We start from the raw sequence: 17,473 nt of genomic DNA, 5'->3' as shown, positions 1-17,473 counted from the left end.
TACGGTTCTTCTTGCTTTTAGTTGACATCGGTCCTCTAATCTGGTCACATGGTACTTCGTTAGGTTGTCAATATGTACGTGTACGTAAACAAACCAAACAGGATGAGATACACGGTGAACTCAAAGTAGTTATGTGTGTATTACTGTTATGTCTATATTAGAGAATGGAGACTGATAGTGGATCACGACAACAAGGGCAAACCAAATGAAAAGTGGGAAGAAGAATGTTCGAAACACAAAAGCATGCTTATATTTCGTAAATAGAGCAGTGTGACCAGATGAGAGAAAACACAGATACCAAATGCCCACTAAAACAGCAACAACCATAAGTAATCACTTATTTACATACAAGTGAGAAGTGAACTGTTTTATAATCTACGAATAATACTTATCAAAACAAAAGTGCATCATAACTGTATCATTTTAGGTCCCACCGATGATGCCTTAAAGTGAAAAAAGGCGAAGCGCGTCTGGGAAAATAAAATACAGTGCAGCAAGAGAAGGCGTTTTTTGTTTACGAAACAAATATTTCTGTGCTTGCTGTGTTCAACGATGAATCGCGGTTGTGCACGACCCCAAGTCACTATCATCGGCGAGTATGGCGACGATCTCAGGAGAGGTCCCATTCTCCCCATTTTTTGGAAAGGCACAGCGCTGACACTCCTGCGGCCATGGTGTGGGGAACCACTGCATATGACTTAAAGGTCAAGGTTGGTCCTGACTGAAGAAACTTTGCACGAGATGACTGTCATTATCGCGACAAGATCGCACAAACCTGTCCGATCTCCCGCGTGCCGGCCGACCACATACAGCTGTGACTGCGGCAATGTTGGAACCTGCGAACACACTCATTCGCGGTGATGGACCGATCACGATCAAACACCTCGCTGCACAACTGGACATCTCTGTTCGTAGTACTGACAGTCTGCGCACCCGAGAGGAGCTGATAAAACATCACTGGACTTTTCTTCCTCATCCACTTCACAGTCCGTATCTCATACCTTCCATCAGTTTGGCCCAGTGAAGAATGCACTCGACGGGAAACAATACGTGGATGATGGGGAGGTTATTGATACGGCAAGACGCTGCCTCCGACGTCGACCACAAGACTGGTACCACGCGGACATACGGGCCCTCCCATTAAGATGGTCTAGTGTCGTCGCAGTGTACGGAGATTATATTGAAAAAGGGGTATTGTAGCGAAAAGATTGGGGAATAGTATGGTGTATTGTAATCGTGAATAAAACAAATCTCCTTGCAGCAAAAATGTGTTGCATCCTTATTGAACGCCCCTTGTATAAAGTGAGTGAGTTACATGCACTTACTTGTGTTCGAGTGGACGGTATTTCGTCTTGTTTTGGTCTTTACGCATTTCTATGAGGTTGTAGAAAGTCTTTAAGTGAAAACGTAATGCACATATTACATAAACAGCTATGAACTACAAACATTTCACAGTTATCTTCATGACAGTTGCAGCTTCAGACATGCTTTTGTTTTAAAGCAAAAATTTTCCATTAAGCAGAGACATCACCATTTGAACAAACAGTGCCACCTACGACTTGACACTGCATCCCTAAATCATTGGTTCAAATGGCCCTGAGCACTATTGGACTTAACATCTGAGGCCATCAGTCCCCCAGAACTTAGAACTACTTAAATCTAACTAACCTAAGGACATCATACACATCCATGCCCGAGGCAGGATTCGAACCTGCGACCGTAGCAGTCGCGCGGTTCCGTACTGAAGCACCTAGAACCGCTCGGCCACAGCGGCCGGCCCTAAAGCATTCACCGCTTACAGCGCTCTCACTACACGTGCTCTTAAGGGCAGAGATTAGAGTTCTCGCTACAGATTTACATTTTATGAAATATGTTTGGGTGAACTATTTGGTTGCTGCCAAGAGCATATTGGCTTGGGGGTCTCACCACAGCGAATTTTTAACAGATTGTATCAATATCACTTGTAGACATATTTCATAAGGCTGAATGCTTAAATTCAGCATAAAATCTGCTATCAACAAATATAAACGTGCTGTTTATTCTTCCAGGTGAGTGGCAGTGCTACACTTGGCAGAACTGCTGGAAACAAGAGTCTTTGGTGAGTAATCTAACGCCCTCTCCTCCCACACTAAAAATGTCATTTGTTGCCCTCACGTCGGTTTCTGCCATCCATGTTTAACGTGCTACAGACGCCTACTATGTTAATTATAATAAAATACGTAATTTTTTTGATAAAAACATAAAAGTTTACATCAGTGGTTAACATTTACAACTTTTCAGCCTACCTGGATTTTTTTTTTTTTTTTTTCAGTCGTCAGTGTTCTGACTAGTTTTATACGGCCCATCACGAATTCTTCTCCTCTGCTAAGCTCTTCATCTCAGAGTAGCACCTGCAACCTACATTTCCAGTTAATTGTTGGATGTGTTTGTATTCCCCTACAGTTTTGACTCTCTAGAGTTCTCTATAGTAACATGGAAGTTATTTCCTGAGACCTTAACATATGTTCTGTTATCCTGTCCCTCCTTCTTCTGTGTTTACCATATGTTCCTTCCTTCGCCAATTTTGCGGAGAACCTCGTCATTCGTTATCTTATCAGCCCACACGATTATCAACATTCTTCTGTTGCACCATCTCTCAAATCCTGTGTTTCTCTTCTGTTACACTTTTCCCACTGTCCATGGTTCAATACCATAAAATTCTGTGCTCCAAAGGCACATTCTTAGAAAATACTGTCTTAAATTTGTTTGACACCAGTAGGTCTAGGGGTAGCGTCTTTGATTCATAATCAAAACGTCTTCGGTCCCGCGTTCGATCCCCGCCACTGCCCAAATTTTGATAAATAATCAGCATTGGCGGCCGAAGACTTCCGGCATAAGAAGTCAGCCTCATTCTGCCAACGGCCTTGTCAAAGAGGGCGGAGGAGCGGATAGAGGTTCAGGGCACTCTCTTGTCCTAGGGGTGAGAAATTGGCCCTAAAGGCGGAGGAATCAGCAATGATCAACGACATGAGGATGCAGAAGGCAATGGAAACCACTGCATTAAAGACACGTAACGTGTATCCACAGGGCATGTGGCCTGTAATTGAAGAAGTATCATGATGATCTCTCCATTGGCAAAAGATTCCGGAATAGTCCGCCATTCGGATCTCCGGGAGGGGACTGCCAAGGGGGAGGTTACCATGAAAAAAAGATTGAATAATCAACGAAAGGATAACGTTCTACGAGTCGGGGCGTGGAATGTCAGAAGCTTGAACGTGGTAGGGAAACTAGAAAATCTGGAAAGGGAAATGCAAAGGCTCAATCTAAATGTAGTAGGGGTCAGTGAAGTGAAGTGGAAGGAAGACAAGGATTTCTGGTCAGATGAGTATCAGGTAATATCAACAGCAGCAGAAAATGGTATAACAGGTGTAGGATTCGTTATGAATAGGAAGGTAGGGCAGAGGGTGTGTTACTGTGAACAGTTCAGTGACCGGGTTGTTCTAATCAGAATCGACAGCAGACCAACACCGACAACGATAGTTCAGGTATACATGCCGACGTCGCAAGCTGAAGATGAACAGATAGAGAAAGTGTATGAGGATATTGAAAGGGTAATGCAGTATGTAAAGGGGGACGAAAATCTAATAGTCATGGGCGACTGGAATGCAGTTGCAGGGGAAGGAGTAGAAGAAAAGGTTACAGGAGAATATGGGCTTGGGACAAGGAATGAAAGAGGAGAAAGACTAATTGAGTTCTGTAACAAGTTTCAGCTAGTAATAGCGAATACCCTGTTCAAGAATCACAAGAGGAGGAGGTATACTTGGAAAAGGCCGGGAGATACGGGAAGATTTCAATTAGATTACATCATGGTCAGACAGAGATTCCGAAATCAGATACTGGATTGTAAGGCGTACCCAGGAGCAGATATAGACTCAGATCACAATATAGTAGTGATGAAGAGTAGGCTGAAGTTCAAGACATTAGTCAGGAAGAATCAATACGCAAAGAAGTGGGATACGGAGGTACTAAGGAATGACAAGATACGTTTGAAGTTCTCTAACGCTATAGATACAGCAATTAGGAATAGCGCAGTAGGCAGTACAGTTGAAGAGGAATGGACATCTCTAAAAAGGGCCATCACAGAAGTTGGGAAGGAAAACATAGGTACAAAGAAGGTAGCTGCGAAGAAACCATGAGTAACAGAAGAAATACTTCAGTTGACTGATGAAAGGAGGAAGTACAAACATGTTCCGGGAAAATCAGGAATACAGAAATACAAGTCGCTGAGGAATGAAATAAATAGGAAGTGCAGGGAAGCTAAGACGAAATGGCTGCAGGAAAAATGTGAAGACATCGAAAAAGATATGACTGTCGGAAGGACAGACTCAGCATACAGGAAAGTCAAAACAACCTTTGGTGACATAAAAGCAACGGTGATAACATTAAGAGTGCAACGGGAATTCCACTGTTAAATGCAGAGGAGAGAGCAGATAGGTGGAAAGAATACATTGAAAACCTCAATGAGGTTGAAGATTTGTCTGATGTGATAGAAGAAGAAACAGGAGTCGATTTAGAAGAGATAGGGGATCCAGTATTAGAATCGGAATTTAAAAGAGCTTTGGAGGACTTACGGTCAAAGAAGGCAGAAGCGATAGATAACATTCCATCAGAATTTCTAAAATCATTGGGGGAAGTGGCAACAAAACGACCATTCACGCTGGTGTGTAGAATATATGAATCTGGCGATATACCATCTGACTTTCGTAAAAGTATCATCCACACAATTCCGAAGACGGCAAGAGCTGACAAGTGCGAGAATTATCGCACAATCAGCTTAACAGCTCATGCATCGAAGCTGCTTACAAGAATAATATACAGAAGAATGGAAAAGAAAATTGAGAATGCGCTAGGTGACGATCAGTTTGGCTTTAGGAAAAGTAAAGGGACGAGAGAGGTAATTCTGACGTTACGGCTAATAATGGAAGCAAGGCTAAAGAAAAATCAAGACACTTTCATAGGACTTGTCGACCTGGAAAAAGCGTTCGACAATATAAAATGGTGCAAGCTGTTCGAGATTCTGAAAAAAGTAGGGGTAAGCTATAGGGAGAGACGGGTCATATACAATATGTACAACAACCAAGAGGGAATAATAAGAGTGGACGATCAAGAACGAAGTGCTCGTATTAAGAAGGGTGTAAGACAAGGCTGTAACCTTTCGCCTCTACTCTTCAATCTGTACCTCGAGGAAGCAATGATGGAAATAAAAGAAAGGTTCAGGAGTGGAATTAAAATACAAGATGAAAGGATATCAATGATACGATTCGCTGATGACATTGCTATCCTGAGTGAAAGTGAAGAAGAATTAAATGATCTGCTGAACGGAATGAACAGTCTAATGAGTACACAGTATGGTTTGAGAGTAAATCGGAGAAAGACGAAGGTAATGAGAAGTAGTAGAAATGAGAACAGTGAGAAACTTAACAACAGGATTGATGGTCACGAAGTCAATGAAGTTAAGGAATTCTGCTACCTAGGCAGTAAAATAACCAATGATGGACGGAGCAAGGAGGACATCAAAAGCAGACTCGCTATGGCAAAAAAGGCATTTCTGGCCAAGAGAAGTCTACTAATATCAAATACCGGCCTTAATTTGAGGAAGAAATTTCTGAGGAGGTACGTCTGGAGTACAGCATTGTATGGTAGTGAAACATGGACTGTGGGAAAACCGGAACAGAAGAGAATCGAAGCATTTGAGATGTGGTGCTATAGACGAATGTTGAAAATTAGGTGGACTGATAAGGTAAGGAATGAGGTGGTTCTACGCAGAATCGGAGAGGAATGGAATATGTGGAAAACACTGATAAGGAGAAGGGACAGGATGATAGGACATCTGCTAAGACATGTGGGAATGACTTCCATGGTACTAGAGGGAGCTGTAGAGAGCAAAAACTGTAGAGGAAGACAGAGATTGGAATACGTCAAGCAAATAATTGAGGACGTAGGTTGCAAGTGCTACTCTGAGATGAAGAGGTTAGCACAGGAAAGGAATTCGTGGCGGGCCGCATCAAACCAGTCAGTAGACTGATGAGAAAAAAAAAAATACCAGTAGACTTCTCTTGGCCAGGAATACCCTCTTTGGTTGTGTTGGTCTGCTTTTTATGCCTCCTTGCTTCGTCCGTAATGGGCACTTTTGCTTCCCAGGTAGTAGAATTCCCTACCTTCGTCTACTTCTTGATTGCCAGTGCTGATGTTATATTTCTCGCTGCCCTTATTTCTGCTACATCTCACTGCCTTTGTCTCTTTGCAGTGTACTCTCAATTCATATTCTGTACTAATTAGACTGTTCATTCCATCCGACAGATCCTCAAATTCTTCTTCACATTCACTGAGAATAGCAATGTCATTAGCGAATCTTATCATTGATATCCTTTCACCCTGAATTTCGTACGCCACTACTGAAACTTCCATTTATTTCCGGTATTGCTTCTTCGATGTACAGATCGAACAATAGTGCTGAAAGACTGCATCCCTCTCTTACACCCTTTTTAATCCGTGCATTTCGTTCTTGGTCTTCCAGTCTTATTGTTCACTCTTGGTTCTTGTACATACTGTGTATTACTTCTCTTTCCATATAGCTTATCTAGTTGCTGTTAAGCTGTCCTTGTAATGTTTCGAATTGTGTAGGCCATATTTTTCCGGAGGTCTGACGTACGTCGCCAGTCTCATAGATTCTACACACCGACTTGAATAATCCTTTTGTTGCCACTTCCCGCAATTATTTTAGAAATTCCAGTGGAATGGTATCTACCCCCAGCGCTTTATTTGATCTCAAGCCTTCCAGAGCTCTTTTAAATACCGACTCTAATAATGGATCAGCTATGTCATCCCTATCGACTCCAATTTCTTTTTCTGACCCGTCATAAGACAAGTCCTTCCTTCATAGAGGTCTTCAATGTACTCTTTCCACCTTCCTGCTCTCTCTTCTGCGCTTTAACACTGAATTTCCCGTTTCATTCTTAATATTACCACCCTTGCTTCCAGTTTCACTGAAGGTTGTTTTGACTTCTGTATACGCTTAGTCAGCCCTACCGACGATCACTCCTGTAATCAAGTAACTTTAACGAGGTCTGTCACTTTTATGCAACACCGCCTCCAACTAGGCAATGTCTTCACAGTCTCATGTGGGACCTTCGTTTCCCTTCTTCACACGTCCATACTCATTAGTCCGCAACACTTGCATAGCAAAACAGGAAATAACCCTACCAGAATCCGACGCTCACACACGCCAACGGACTTTAGTGAGTCTTCTACGCTTTCCGTATCGGAAAAGTAACTTCGTTGATGACGAAAATTACAGGCTCAAGGCCACCGAAATAAAAAAATAACGCAAACTGTGTCCCACAGCGTTCACGACTTGCCACCTCAACTCCAAAGAGGGCTGCCGGCCGACTCATCGATTTCGCGAGCCTCAGACTGCTACAAAAATTAACCTTTAGGCATTCCAGCAGTCAGAATCAGGAGCAGAATGTAGTCGTTCTTACTGGCCGTTTCTCGCTTCCGCCAGTAAAGCTTCTGCCACATATGTTGGCAAATACCGGACATCATGGGGAAAATACTCACCCTTAAAATCCGCCTAGCTGTCTCCGACTCCTACCCATTTAGGAGGATTAGGAAAACACTGGCCCATCAGCTTCACGCTGGAGAAAGCCTCTTCCACTCAAAAACTGACACCATTGTAGACAATAGCCAGAGGAATAGCACACGGACGTGGCCAGGAAATGAGACGGTATCATGGGACACCGGATCACTGTACTGGTAATGTAAGACAGCGTCTGACTCATCAATATGGCCCAAGGCCGACAGTTCGAACCGTGTCTGCACCTTGGCCACCACGATCACGTTACGTCAACCCTCTAAATTTTTCTGACTGGAGCCATCTCAAAAGTGAAATAATCTTAATGTGGTTGAAGAAATTGAGCAGCCATTTGTACAGTCTTACGAAGATTTACGAGGCGATCCGTGGCCATTTTTTAAAAAAAGAATTAGTAATTCATTGCATATCTAAGTGAAAACTTTGATCCATTAACAGGTACAAGCGTACATTAAACTGTAACAGGTAACATGCTGAGGTAGTATTGTTTTTGTTGTGAATACGCATTATAGAGACGGTCATCTTCAAAAGCTGTATGAAATAAATTTAAGGCTGTTGCGACACAACGCAATGAGCAGAAGAAAAATGACGTTCAAAACATTTAACAGACATTTGTGGTCGTGTCTTTTTTGCATAACGCACTTGAACGTAAGTACAATTACTGTTATTAATTAATTAAACATCTGCTCACGCAGACAACATAAAAACGTCTCGTCAGGCGATTACAGTGTCGCTGAGGGTGGCAGTAATTTGAAGCAGAGAACGGTCGACGCGAAGTGTTCCGAATGGTGTCGACTTTTAATGATCTGTATTTGTTGCGCCGTTCCTACAGCTAGTCTATTGGAGGTTTATTACTTATTAATTTATATTAGTTACCAATTAATTATAAGATCGGTACACATCCGTCCGAGATCCCGCCTCACAAACTCAGTATTGGCTCTCCGCCAAGAATATTGTTCCTTCGTTCAGTGACTAGTCGTTCGTGCCGCTGGCGTCGATGGAAGTCTTCCAAGGTTCGTGATGTCTTCCGCTGGATCTTTGCATGCGCCAGCCTACAAAGAGTCGCGGCAGGATACTATTTGCTCTTTTGAGGACATAACCATTAACGGCAACCTCTAACCGCATACAGTGTGACAATTATTTAACTGTATGAAAAAAAACGTAAAATAGTTACAAACTACGGCGTGAACTCACCTCATTCAACATGTAAACGTCACTACAGATATTTGGATTTAGATTATGACCTGTTCGATGTGCCTGGCATCATTGGCGACGATGTCGAGCAGACGAATAGCGAAATTCTGCATGACACGCTGAACAGTCGGAAGATCGATGCAGTCGATGATCTCCTGAATGATTCTTTTCAGCTCACCAACGGTTTTGAGGTTATTGATGTACACCTTGTTTTTAACACGGTCCCACAAAAAGGAGTCGCATGTTTTCATATCCGGAGAATATGGCGGCCAATCGAGGCCGTGACTTCTGGGTACCCCAGAGCCAGAATGCTATCCCCAAAGAGCTCTTCCGGGACGTCAGACACTTTCCTGCTTCGATGGGGTCGAGCTCCGTCTTGCATGAACCACATCTCGTCGAAATCAGAGTCACTTTGAATAATGGAGATGAAATCACCTTCCAGAACCTTCACGTACCGTTCAGTTGTCACCGTGCCATCAAGTAATATCACACCAATTACTCTGTGATTGGACATCGCACACCACACAGTCACCCGTTGAGGGTTAAGAGACTTCTTGATAGCGAAATGCCGATTCTCAGTTCCCCAAATGCACCAATTTTGCTTATTGGTGAACCCTTCCAAATGAAAGTGGGCCTTGACGCTAAACCAAATCATATTCACATCAAAGTCCTGTTCGTCAATTCTGTGGACAATAGTGTTGGCGAAACACAACCGCTATTCCGTGGCGCTGGGGCTGATTGGCTGACGGATTTGAATTTTGTATGGGAGGAGATGCAGGTCTTCAACAACAGTTTATCGCGGCGTTCCCTGTTGATTTCCACCTGTTGTGCAGCTCATCTGATCAATTTCCTGGGGCTGATTTGAAACACAGCGCGTGTCGTCTCAATGTTCTCAGCCGTTTTCACCCTTTTTGGACGACCGACATTGCCAACACACTCATCACGAACACTACCCGTTCCCTCAAAATTGCGAATAAAATTCTTGATTGTTAGCACACTTGGACCCGTTGTCTTCAGCTTGAATTCGGTCGCAAACTTCCTTTGAGCCGTAGCTGGGCTGTTATTGCTCGCACAGCAGCCCTTCACAAGCGTTATACGCTCAGGCACGCTGTACCGTGACATTGTCACTTGCAAATGACCGGTAACAACAAGGCGCATGCGCATGCGTATGCTAATTCCCATCATGCGCCGCGGCCAACGGCGCAGTTTGAACGTCGTAACGCAAACGATTTTATTTCATATATTTCAATAATTGTCACCATATATACAGCACCACCTGTAGGTCCTGCGGCGAGTGATGGAGATTCGGGATCGTGCACTAGTGCCCACTTGCAAGCCAGCCTGGCCTCAGGAGTTGCGCGATGCAGAGCCGTGTACGGTCGGAGTAAACATCGGCAATCCCACATTTTTTATTGTTAAGCTAGACCATAAGTGAAATTTGAGCCGAATTAGATGGGAACCTAAACGAATAATTTACATTTCAAATACATTTGTACTAATTGTACAATATTTTATACTGTAGCGTATAACAACTTTCTCGCAATTCGAGACTTGGAATAAAAAAGGTTTTAAGTGCCACAATAAGGAATTTTCAGGTTTTGTGTGAAATGCGATTGCATGCCAAGCCCACTAACATGTATAAGGCACGAACTGCCACGAATGAAAATGTAGTACCAAATGCAATCAACAGACGGTATGCGGTTTAACGGCCACTGAAGAGCTCTATTCTCCGCGCACTTACTCGTTACTGTGGGCAGCAAGTGTTTGTAAGGCTTTGAGAGGAAAGAAACGACAAATTAATGGAGAAGGTCCTGTGGCAGCAATGAGGTAAAAGCTGAAAATAAATACATAAAGTAATGAAAGTGTATGTGCAAAAAAAGCTCGTCCATAACTGAAGGGAATGTACTGTTCCAGAAGATTTAAAGTACATGATACTGTAATAAAGACAAATATAGCCATGTATCGTCAGTAACACGAATGCATCTGACGTCTTAGATCTCAGCAAAGTTGCAGATTGTAATATAAACACAGAAAATCTAAACAAATCCAAAACTCAGTGGCTATGGTTGAACAAAGATAGCCTCATGAAACTGAGGCATGGGAAGGTATCCCTATTTAGAAAAAGGTGTATGAGCATAAGACGTCAAGAAACTGCAACTACCTGCCCTGGATATTAAAAGCCACATCTGTGAAGAAAACAAGAAGTATTTGATTGAAATGATGCAGTACCTGACAAATAATGACCACATACAGCTTTACAGTAGCACACTGGACTTTTACCACCTTTTTGCTGACTATTGAACCATGGCACTTGCAGCTTGTCTTTGCATTTCCACTTTCAGTAAGTTTTCCGTATTATCACAACACAAAGTTTGTAATTTCCTTTGTAAACGAGCTCCGTACTATGCTAAACTTGCAAATAAAATACATTAATGGTGCAATTATGACCATGAATTACCTAGTATACTCAAATTCATGATTTTGGAAATTAGAGTATTTTTTATTTCACGTCTTCAGTTATCTCGAAGACGGCTGGTTTACGGAGCCAAGTTTACACGAACTTTCTGCTTCTGTATCTTATACTTTCACTCGTGTCAGTTTTCGCTATGAATTATTATAATCATATATATTTGATTTTAAGAATTCAGAAATTTAAGTACTATGACGTGCAAACTAACAAATTTTTCCGTTTTTCAATTTCTGTCTGATAATTTCAAATGTTTTTTGTGCAACGAATGTTTTTCTTTTTTTTTTTTTTGTATGTTCACATGATATAATCCAGCAGCAATGTGCACCATGAAGACTTTAATCTTGATCATCGATATTCCTTGGTTTTCATCTCGAAACAATGTTCTACTGTATCTTCTACTTCGAACAAGTATTCTAGTACACAAGGGTATTATACGCTTCTACGTTACCTGCAAGATGATGATAAGCGCTGTTTGACTGCGTCAATTTTTCCTCAACGTTGATTCGTAGGTATATGATTAAATGAAGCAATAGACTTACAATTACTCTTTTTATAAGGGGTGATCAAAAAGTTTCCATCTGAGTGCATTGCTGCAGCGTATATGCAACCCAGCACGACTCTTATGCGTGTATATAATCACCGACATATAGGCAAGGGCCGGCCGTGGTGGCCGAGCGGTTCTAGGCGCTACAGTCTGGAACCAAGCGACCGTTACGGTCGCTGGTTCGAATCCTGCCTCGGGCATGGATGTGTGTGATGTCCTTAGGTTAGTTAGGTTTAAGTAGTTCTAAGTTCTAGGGGACTGATGACCTCAGAAGGTAAGTCCCATAGTGCTCAGAGCCACCCCATAGGGAAGGGGTTAGTGTAGCGTCCGAAAGGAAACTTTCTGGTCGCCCCTTATACTTAGAACTATTATATCCACTTTGTTTTAAGGCATCAACTGTTACCATACAACATTGTCGCTGATTGGACCTCGTCATTTCACTGCGTTGGTCACTTTGTTGGAGTTTGTTAATTGCTTATTCAATAGCCACGCGGAACTTGTGCTCTCGGTATTCTATCTAAAACTATTATCATCTCAGTATTTCTGCAGCTCTCCCATGTGATTTGCAATTGTTTAATCTCATGTTCATCGCTCTCTAGGCCCTAGGGCCGCTCTGTTATGTTCGAGGCTTCAGAGTCAAGACGACGTTTCTAATAAATTGGATGTTTTGACTTACCTTCTTTACCACCGTCTTAATGTTAAATCTGGGAAATTATTAAATGAATGCAAACACAGTATGAGAATCATGTCATAATACGATAATCAGAAATGTGAATTTGGTGGTAGCATTGATAAGTGTTTCTACTGTTGCAAGATTTCTTTTACCTTTACCTCAAAACTTGTACTTTGTAGATACGTCTTTATGGCTCGAAGTCCCCGTGTTGTAACACTACGTTGGCGTCCCCTCAGCCGTTTAGCCTACGTCGCACGCTATGCTTTTCACCGATTGCACCACAATGTTTCGCGTGATTTTCCGATGACTGCAATACTCTTAAAAAGAATTCCCTTTTCTCTCCGGTGCTTTTTATCACCAGACTGCTACATATTCACAAAAAGGGACAAAGTTCATGGTAAACTTAAATATTCATTTACGTGCACAGAAGTTTCAATTATTTGTTAATTAATTAAAATGTGAGATGCTATCGCGTGTACGCGGAGCTATTTTCACATTACGGTACGCTTGGTGTACGTCCCAGATTGCCCTTATACTTTCCTCTGGGTCGAGTACTCGATTACTGCTAGAGTGTGAGTTCCGTTAGGGAAAGGGAAGAGGGCGCGACAAGCAGGGCGTTCACTTGGCACTGGAGGCTGGGGGGGGGGGGGAGGGAGGGTGGGGGGGGGGGTGCGGGAGGGGCGCACAATTTATCAATTTATACTGTAGACCAGTGGTTCCCAACAAGGGGTAATTACCCCACCTGAGGGGTACAATAAACTTTTCTGAGAGGTAAAATATAAACGATATGATTCTGTTACAGTCACAAAACTAAATTATTTTCAGAAGCTCATTCCTGTTATCACAGCTTTTTAAGATTCTAATACTGATCATATAAATTACCAATAATTACTTTTTCTCAATTAGTAGCATTAATGCAGTGGAGGTTACAGGTTCCTCACGTAGTTCACCCAATACTCACATATATAGTCGTTTGTCCCGTACGTCGCTGATTATAAAAGTGAGACACATACGTAACAAATGCCAAATATCTCAAGAAAATTTCTCCAAGTTGTATATAATATCTGCAGTAGTCCAGGAACTGCTTCATTGCTCGCTTTGAGACAGACAAATGAATTAATTGACAGCACTACACAGCAGTAACTACATAAGGGCTACTACAGTGCTCTACTCAGTATTATTATTATTATTATTATTATACTCATGCTCATAAATTAAGAATAATGGCAGACTGTGGTGCCACATAACGTGGCACTACACAAAACTGGCGCTAATAGCATAGGCACATAGGGAACACACACGACACAGAGCTGTAAGCCCACGGTAGTGGTGATAAGTTGAGAAAACCGTCCCGAAACACATGTGCTACAAAACGCCACTGTCTCCTTCGCATGTACCCCGACATCAGTATGGGATGTGATCGCCATGCACACGTACACAGGCCGCACAACGGGTTGGCATACTCTGGATCAGGTAGTCGAGCAGCTGCTGGGGTATAGCCTCCCATTCTTGCACCAGTGGCAGTCGGAGCTCCTGAAGTGTCGCAGGGGTTTGAAGACGTGCAGCGATACGTCGACCTAGAGCGTCCCAGACGTGCTCGATGGGGTTTAGGTCTGGAGAACAGGCACGCCACTCCATTCGCCTGATATCTTCTGTTTCAAGGTACTCCTCCACGATGGCAGCTCGGTGGGGCCGTGCGTTATCAACCATCAGGAGGAAGGTTATTAGACTCCTGCACCCTTGAAAAGGCGGACCTACTGGTGCAAAATGACGTCCCGATACACCTGACCTGTTACAGTTCCTCTGTCAAAGAGACGCAGGGATGTACGTGCACCAATCATAATCCCATCCCACACCATCAAACCACAACTTCCATACAGGTCCCTTTCAAGGACATTAACGGGTTGGTATCTAGTTCCTGGTTCAAGCCGAATGAAAACACGGCGAGAATGACTGTTCAGACTATACCTGGACTCGTTTGTGAACATAACCTAGGACCACTGTTCCAATGACCATGTACTGTTTTCTTGACACCAGGCTTTACGGGCTCTCCTGTGACCAGGGTCAGTGGAATGCACCTTACAAGTCTGTAGACAGTGTGTCTGGAGAAAACTATTCCAGTGGCTGCAGTAAGGTCCCGAGGGAGGCTACGTGCAGTACTCCGTGGGCGTCTGCGAGCACTGATGGTGAGATATCGGTCTTCTTGTGAAGTTTTACACTGTGGATGCCCCGTACTGTAGCGTCTGGACACGTTTCCTATCTGCTGGAATCGTTGCCATAATTTTGAGATTACACTTTGTGACACAAGGAAGGCCCGTGCTACGACCTACTGTGTTTGACCAGTCTCCAGTCGCCCTAGTACTTTACCCCCCATAACGTCATTAATATGTGCTCTTTGAGCCATTTTCAATACACACTCACCATTAGCACGTCTGAAAACGTCTGCACACTTACTCGCTGCACGGTACTCTGACATGCACCAACACATCTCTGAGTTTGTGGACTGCTGCCAGCGCCACCGTGCGACGACCGCAGGTCAAATGCACCGCATGGTCCTACCCTGAGGTGATTTAAACCCACAAACCGCCCACCAGAGCGTTGTTTCACCATATACCAGCATTATCCTTAATTTACGAGCATGAGTGTATTAGGGTGGGTTGAAGTCATCCAATTTCTACAAGTTCAGATGTAAGGAGTACAGCAATCAATTTATGAACAGTAAGTGTAGTGCACACTCTGAACTTCTTTGATTTTAAATGGGGTTGCAGTGTACAGGTCAAGCTAGTGCAGGAACGAAGAGGAGTAGTGCAGGGGATGCACGTTTTGCAACAAGTTTGTACCCTCACTGTGGGTAGGAGGAGTTGTGGGTAGCGATGCACCACGATCTCCTTCATCATTGTAACACCTGCCCTCCCCCATCCCCCCCTCCCCCCACACACACATACACACACACACACACACACACACACACACACACACACACACACACAAACTACGTGTTATTTATATTTCATCATTTTAAAAATAAAAATGTTCCAAGAAAAGTCTTTCATTCTACAGTTTAGTTAGGTGATGATGTGGCAGAGGGGTGGAGGGGGTATTAGCTAATGTCTGACTGTGCTCAGGGGTGCACTCACTGCCGCAGCCGACCGGGCAGTCGGCACGCCGCAGCCGCAGCGACCACTGTGCGCAAACGCGCGGCCGCTTTCGCCGCCGTGCCGCTGCTGCTCTTATTGCCACGCCCACACGGAGCGCCGCCACCCACCCACGACTCTGCGCTACTGCACGCCGACTGGGGTCGTGAGGTCAGACCCGCGCCCGTCGCGTAGAAAGTGCTGCCCTGCTGGCGGCCACCGGGCGATGCGATAAGGCTCCAGCCCCTGCTAATGACTTCCGCTTCACCGCCCTGTGCACAGGCACGCGTGCCTCGCCTCGTCGATTGCTCAGCTGTCTAGTCTCCCACAACAGCAAAAACAATTTTACGGGCTGTCCACAAATTATCTTTACAAATTAAGACTTTAATACCTTCATAACTATACTAGATATGAAGCTTCCTGGCAGATTAAAACTGTGTGCCGGGCCGAGACTCAAACTCGAGACCTTTGCCTTTCGCGGGCAAGTGCTCTACCGACTTTTTTTTTTTTTTTTTTTTTTTTTTTTTTTTTTTTTTTTAAATCTCATTTTGTTCGTTTCAATTGTTCGTGGCGGACGTCACCTGACGCCCGTTGAAGTTCGTTATTGATCCATTTACTCAGTTTTTTTTATTACAGAGGGCAGCTAACTCTCTGACCGAACACGCTGAGCTACCGTGCCGGCGCCGACTGAGCTACCCAAGCACGACTCACGACCCGCCCTCACAGCTTCACTTCTGCCAGTACCTCGTCTCCTACCTTCCAAACTTTACAGAAGCTATCCTGCGAACCTTGCAGAACTAGCACTCCTGAAAGACAGGATATTGCGGAGACATGGCTTAGCCACAGCCTGGGGGATGTTTCCAGAATGAGATTTTCACTCTGCAGCGGAGTGTGCGCTGATTGGAAACTTCCAGTTTGGAAGGTAGGAGACGAGGTACTGGCACAAGTAAAGCTGTGAGGACGGGGCGTGAGTCGTGCTTGGGTAGCTCAGTTGGTAGAGCACTTGCCCGCGTAAGGCAAAGGTCCCGAGTTCGAGTCTCGGCTCGGTACACAGTTTTAATCTGCCAGGAAGTTTCATATCAGCGCACACTCCACTGTAGAGTGAAAAACTCATTCTATACTACATATTTTCAAATGGTTTTCGACATGGGCAGGGCGCTGTGACCGAGCAGTTATAGGCGCTTCAGTCGGGAATCGCGCTGCTGCTACGGTCGCAGGTTTGAATCCTGCCTCGGGCATGGATGTGTTGATGTCCTTGGGTTGGTTAGGTTTAACTAGTTCTAAGTCTAGGGGACTGATGACCTCAGATGTTAAATCCCATAGTGCTTAGAGCCATTTGAACCTTTTTTTTTAACATGTCATAAGTTTTGTTTCTTCGTTCGTACCCACCAATGTTTGCACCGTTAGTGACACGGATAATGTCTAGGCGGAATTCCATTCCTCTCCACTTACGATTCATGTTCCCCACGGTGACATGTTCGAATGCTCTGCGAATGCATGCCTTCAAGTCCAGCAGGTCTCCAACCTTTGTCCGGTATACCAGATCCTTTACAAAAACCCACAGAAAAGAAGTCTAGTGGTGTCAGGTCAGGGGACTTTGGCGGCTATCGAATTGAACCACCTCGTCCAGTCCTCCTTCCCGGAAACCTTTCATCTAGGAATTGACGGACATTTGGAGCGGTGCCCCATCCTCGAGGAATATGACATCAAGTTGCAGTGTTCCCAATTGCGGCAGAGGATACTCTTGTAATATGTCTAGGTAAACACCACTGTTGACGGCAGACTCCATGAAAAAGAATAGACCGATGATGGAATTGTGCATCAGTCC

At 43.9% G+C, this 17,473-nt stretch overlaps 1 protein-coding gene and 1 non-coding gene across 2 annotated transcripts in view; both read left to right on the top strand.

Annotated features, from left to right (window-relative positions):
- The window catches only part of LOC126484299 (E3 ubiquitin-protein ligase LNX-like), a 668,372-nt gene that overhangs the window by 455,058 nt on the left and 195,841 nt on the right, over positions 1-17,473 (top strand). The window lies entirely within an intron of this gene.
- Trnat-cgu (transfer RNA threonine (anticodon CGU)) lies at positions 16,621-16,695 on the top strand. Its single transcript has one exon. It is a non-coding gene; the product is annotated as a tRNA-Thr (tRNA).

The sequence above is a fragment of the Schistocerca serialis genome, chromosome 6, assembly GCF_023864345.2.
Source record: "Schistocerca serialis cubense isolate TAMUIC-IGC-003099 chromosome 6, iqSchSeri2.2, whole genome shotgun sequence".
NCBI lineage: Eukaryota > Metazoa > Arthropoda > Insecta > Orthoptera > Acrididae > Schistocerca > Schistocerca serialis.
Note: the sequence above shows the minus strand (reverse complement) of the source record. Positions and strands in the feature narration are given on the sequence as shown.